Below are 6,344 nucleotides of genomic sequence, written 5' to 3'. Positions count from 1 at the left end.
TTCGATTTTTTTAATGACATATTCGATATGTTAACATTTGGATTTTATTCCAATATTTGTATTGACATTTCCGATATGTTTAATTCTTTTTGAAGATAATTTTTGACCTATCCCTGTGTGACCTATCCCTGTGTGACCTATCCCTGTGTGATATTTTGTTGTAAAATCAAATTGAAATAAGCATCTTTATTACCAAATGATATGATGTGTAAAATCTTCAACTTGTCTGTGAGGGAAATTTATGCCATAAAATGCTAAAAAAAACATCACCAAGAAAAACATTACTTATAGGCCTACTAGAATAACGAAATAATTATCTCTTCTTGTGCATTTCCTTTTGGTAACCGCTAAAGTTACAAAGTGTCATACAGCCTGTAATAAATATTTAACCAGCACCTGTTGGGTATAAGTGGGTGAGAGCCGACACTGGGCCGACTACACTCTGGCAAAGGCATCAGAATGTTTTTATTTAACCTTAAAGAAGATTCGAACCTAGGGAACCTAATCGTCTAGCAGACGACAATCAACTCGCCACAAACTTGAGCTATTCCACTGCCAAGAAAAAGACAAGCGTTCCAACTCGGCGTATGAGGATAGATCAGTGATGACTATTCAAATAAAAATCCAGTCCATGACTAGTTTGTTTTCCTTGATCAATTTAAATTGTTTTAGAATTATTTCCTTAGAGCAATGGAATTGGATAAGGAAAAAGAGCAACCTGCGGTAGCTGTTCTGCCTACATTTATTGCACTATAGCCTAATTTCTTTTCATATTCTTTTTGTCGACCTTGAACAACAAACACAAAATATGTCATTTGTTTTTAAGGTTTAACACCATACTGTCAAGACTAAGATTATAAATGAATCAACATCTGTCAAAGAAGCTATTAAACGTAATTAGCTAACCACTAATCGACAACTGTCAAAATAGCTATTAACCGTATTTAGCTAACCACTAACCGACAACTGTCAAACTAGCTATTAATCGTATTTAGCTAACCGACAACTGTCAAACTAGCTATTAAACGTATTTAGCTAACCGACAACTGTCAAAATAGCTATTAACCGTATTTAGCTATCCGACAACTTCCAATCTATCTATTAACCGTATTTAGCTATCCGACAACTGTCAAACTATCTATTAACCGTATTTACCTATCCGACAACTGCCAATCTATCTATTAAATGTATTTAGCTATCCGACAACTGCCAATCTATCTATTAACCGTATTTAGCTATCCGACAACTGCCAATCTATCTATTAACCGTATTTAGCTAACCGACAACTTCCAATCTATCTATCCGACAACTGCCAATCTATCTATTAACCGTATTTAGCTATCCGACAACTGCCAATCTATCTATTAAATGTATTTAACTATCCGACAACTGCCAATCTATCTATTAACCGTATTTAGCTAACCGACAACTGCCAATCTATCTATTAACCGTATTTAGCTATCCGACAACTGCCAATCTATCTATTAAATGTATTTAGCTATCCGACAACTGTCAATCTATCTATTAACCGTATTTAGCTAACCGACAACTGCCAATCTATCTATTAAATGTATTTAGCTATCCGACAACTGCCAATCTATCTATTAAATGTATTTAGCTAACCGACAACTGTCAATCTATCTATTAACCGTATTTAGCTAACCGACAACTTCCAATCTATCTATTAACCGTATTTAGCTATCCGACAACTGCCAATCTATCTATTAAATGTATTTAGCTATCCGACAACTGCCAATCTATCTATTAAATGTATTTAGCTATCCGACAACTGCCAATCTATCTATTAAATGTATTTACCTATCCGACAACTGCCAATCTATCTATTAACCGTATTTAGCTAACCGACAACTTCCAATCTATCTATTAACCGTATTTAGCTATCCGACAACAGCCAATCTATCTATTAACCGTATTTAGCTATCCGACAACAGCCAATCTATCTATTAACCGTATTTAGCTATCCGACAACTTCCAATCTATCTATTAACCGTATTTACCTATCCGACAACAGCCAATCTATCTATTAACCGTATTTAGCTATCCGACAACTTCCAATCTATCTATTAAATGTATTTAGCTATCCGACAACTGCCAATCTATCTATTAACCGTATTTAGCTATCCGACAACAGCCAATCTATCTATTAACCGTATTTACCTAACCGACAACTGTCAATCTATCTATTAACCGTATTTAGCTAACCGACAACTGCCAATCTATCTATTAACCGTATTTAGCTATCCGACAACTGCCAATCTATCTATTAAATGTATTTAGCTATCCGACAACTGCCAATCTATCTATTAACCGTATTTAGCTAACCGACAACTGTCAATCTATCTATTAACCGTATTTAGATAACCAACAACTTCCAATCTATCTATTAACCGTATTTAGCTATCCGACAACTGCCAATCTATCTATTAAATGTATTTAGCTATCCGACAACTGCCAATCTATCTATTAAATGTATTTAGCTATCCGACAACTGCCAATCTATCTATTAAATGTATTTAACTATCCGACAACTGCCAATCTATCTATTAACCACAACTGTCAAACTAGGTATCAAATATGGACATATGTCATCAAGTTTCTAGCTAGCCGACATCTGTCAAACTAGCTATTAAAAATAGACATACATAAGTAAGTTTCTAGCATGCCAACAAAAGTCAAACTTGCTATCAAACATATGCATACGTCAGCAAGTTTCAAGCTAGCCGACAACTGTCAGCCTTGCTATCAAACATAGGCATTCGTCAGCAAATTTCAAGCTAGCCGACAACTGTCAGCCTTGCTATCAAACATAGGCATTCGTCAGCAAATTTCTAACATCCAACAACAATCAAACATATTACACATATGCATACGCCAGCAAATCTTTAGCTAGCCAAACCACCACATCAGCAAATCTTTAGCTAGCCGAACCACCACATCAGCAAATATCTGGCTAGCAAAAACGGTCAAAATTGCTAACAAACATATGCATACGCCATCAAATCTTTAGCTAGCCGAACCACCACATCAGCAAATATCTGGATAGCAAAAACGGTCAAAATTGCTAACAAACATAGGCATACGTCAGTAACTTTCAAGCTAGCCAACAATTGTCAAACTTGCTAAAAAACAAATATGCATACGTCAGCAAGTTTTAAGCTAGCCGACTTGCTATCAAACATAGAAAGCTGTCGACATGAAAGTGCATTAATATTCAGCTCCTAAAAAAGGTACTAGATCTTAACAATAAGGCATCTCAGCCAAAACATCAAGTGAAGTGGGAAGCAAACCCAAATGTTTGTAACGACCCGATTGTAAACTCTACTGCATTGTATTTGATTTATCAATGTTTCAACCCTTTATGGTAGTGATGTGTAACAGCATGAGTAGAGAAAGTTGAGATTAACAAGACCCGGAAACTTTATAAATCTGTCCCCTCAGGCTTGGCTTAAAAAGCCTGGTAGGTCAGAGACTCATATTGGAAAATGCGCTTAGACGTTCAGAAAAGTCAGTAAACCAATGACCAACTGTGCTACAGACAGTGCACTTTAAAATCTCCCTCGACAGGTATAAATTGAAAAAAAGTAGACCACTGTGCTGGTAAATTTCCCCCATGGCGTTGCCCAATAAGATATATAAAAGTACATGCGTTATATATCACAGGCAAACTGGTGGAACGAGACACATGGATAACTGCATGTGTCAAAATGATGCATTGCAATTTACACGTCGGGGGATTCGCAATATTGCTTACATAATTTTACCCACAGAATACATCACTCTGTTTACACAGTGGAAGTGCTAATTGTTCTGTATGCTTTAAATTGGTATAATAATTTACCTTTTAAAACCAGATGTGTCACAAAATTTTCGATGATAAGGGATTACGTCTGCTCGGATTTTGGGATAAATTTCTTTCGTGAAAAATTGTGTTAATTTCTAATTAAAACTGACAAGGAGTATTATTGTCAACACAATTACCTGGTGCGTTCACCGATTAATACAACTTAGAAAAGTTAGTATTGTGAGTGAATCATGCAAAAACACAGTCTACATTGTGGTACTTTACCAGAAAGTAATATTTTGGTTTCAGGAAAGGTGAAAATGGAATCGGAGCCGAATGGACATAGCACCAGAATTGAAGACGATGACAGAGAAAGGTGTTCAACCTCCGTACAGGTCAGAAATGTTTTCATTTTGATCTTTTTGGTACTATTCATAACATTTGTACCAAAATTTCATACAAATTTATAATTTACAAGAAAGGGTTTAGACCCTGTTACACCATGACGATTTAGCCAGGAAAAGGCGGGTTATCGAAATTTCTTTAAAACGATAGTATATCCATGTAGGTTATAAAAAAAATATTAGGCGTATACACAGCGTATTCATAACGAATTGCACGTATATATTACTTTATAATAACTTGAATTAAACGTTATAATAACTGAAAGATAACTTATACTATCGATTGAGAAATACAGTTTTCCTAAATGTTTTGTCCAAGGCCAATTGGGCAGCGTATGCCAACGTTTGCAGATTACGTTGTCATCTGCGAATACGTTATAACTTCAGCGTACCAAGCCATTACGATGGTGTTCTAGTCCAAATACATCACTTTCAAATCAAATGAATCTACCACGTAAGGACTACAGATTCTGTTAACAAATATTAAAATGGACCCCCATGAAGCTACAGGGGGCAAGGGGATACACCCCCCTCCCCCCACCCACAGGAAAAAATTTACAATACACCATGGCCCCTGCGAATACAATAATTGCCCACCCGAACAATCAAGTCTGGCTGTGGGTCTGCGTTCGCGAAATAGTGCTCTGTGCTGAGCCATGTTATTGACATCGGACGTGGGCGTGTTTTCTGGTCAGGTGTGCATATTTGCCAACTTGTCGGTCATAAATTCGCCGTGAACTACACATTTAAACTTTTAAATCCGCGAGATACATTTTTATCAACGACCAGCAGTAAGTTACAACCTTTATTACAATAGGTTGAGAGTTTGATGCCTGGTAAAAACCAGAATCTCCTTTCCATAGAAAGAATGGACTTAAACAGTAATTCAGGTGGAAGAAATGTGCATACTTCAGCATGTAAATACGCACAAATGGTGAGTTATCATTTTGTTATAATAGAGTTAAAATATTGTCAATGACTTTATGATAAGAAATAGAGTTTTCTGATGTTACTATAAACAGACAATAATACAACAGTGGGCCACTCTCTAGAATATAACCCAGAGTTAGATGATGTCTGGTGTTTCTATAAACAGACAATAGAACAACAGTGGGCCACTCTCTAGAATATAACACAAATTTAGGTTATTTCGATGTTTTTTTAAGCTGAAAAAAAGTACAGCAGTTGACTGCTCTCTGAAATTTAACCCAGAGTTAGATGATGTCTAGTGTTTCTATAAACAGACAATAGTACACAGTGTACCGTCATTTAGAATATAACCCAGAGTTAGATGATGTCTGGTGTTTCTATAAACAGACAATAGTACACAGTGTACCGTCATTTAGAATATAACCCAGAGTTAGATGATGTCTGGTGTTTCTATAAACAGACAATAGAACAACAGTGGACCACTCTCTAGAATATAACACAGATTTAGGTTATTTCGATGTTTTTTTAAGCTGAAAAAAAGTACAGCAGTTGACTGCTCTCTGAAATTTAACCCAGAGTTAGATGATGTCTAGTGTTTCTATAAACAGACAATAGTACAAAAGTGGATCATCCTCTAGAATATAACCCAGGGTTAGGTGATGTCTGGTGTTTCTATAAACAGACAATAGTACAACAGTGGATCATCCTCTAGAATATAACCCAGAGTTAGATGATGTCTGGTGTTTCTATAAACAGACAATAGTACAACAGTGGGCCACTCTCTAGAATATAACCCAGAGTTAGATGATGTCTGGTGTTTCTATAAACAGACAATAGAACAACAGTGGGCCACTCTCTAGAATATAACCCAGAGTTAGATGATGTCTGGTGTTTCTATAAACAGACAATAGTACAACAGTGGATCATCCTCTAGAATATAACCCAGAGTTAGATGATGTCTGATGTTTCTATAAACAGACAATAGTACAAAAGTGGATCATCCTCTAGAATATAACCCAGGGTTAGGTGATGTCTGGTGTTTCTATAAACAGACAATAGAACAACAGTGGGCCACTCTCTAGAATATAACCCAGAGTTAGATGATGTCTGGTGTTTCTATAAACAGACAATAGTACAACAGTGGCCACTCTCTAGAATATAACCCAGGGTTAGGTGATGTCTGGTGTTTCTATAAACAGACAATAGAC

Source organism: Lottia gigantea (assembly GCF_000327385.1).
Source record: "Lottia gigantea unplaced genomic scaffold LOTGIsca_65, whole genome shotgun sequence".
NCBI classification, from domain to species: domain Eukaryota; kingdom Metazoa; phylum Mollusca; class Gastropoda; family Lottiidae; genus Lottia; species Lottia gigantea.
Note: the sequence above shows the minus strand (reverse complement) of the source record.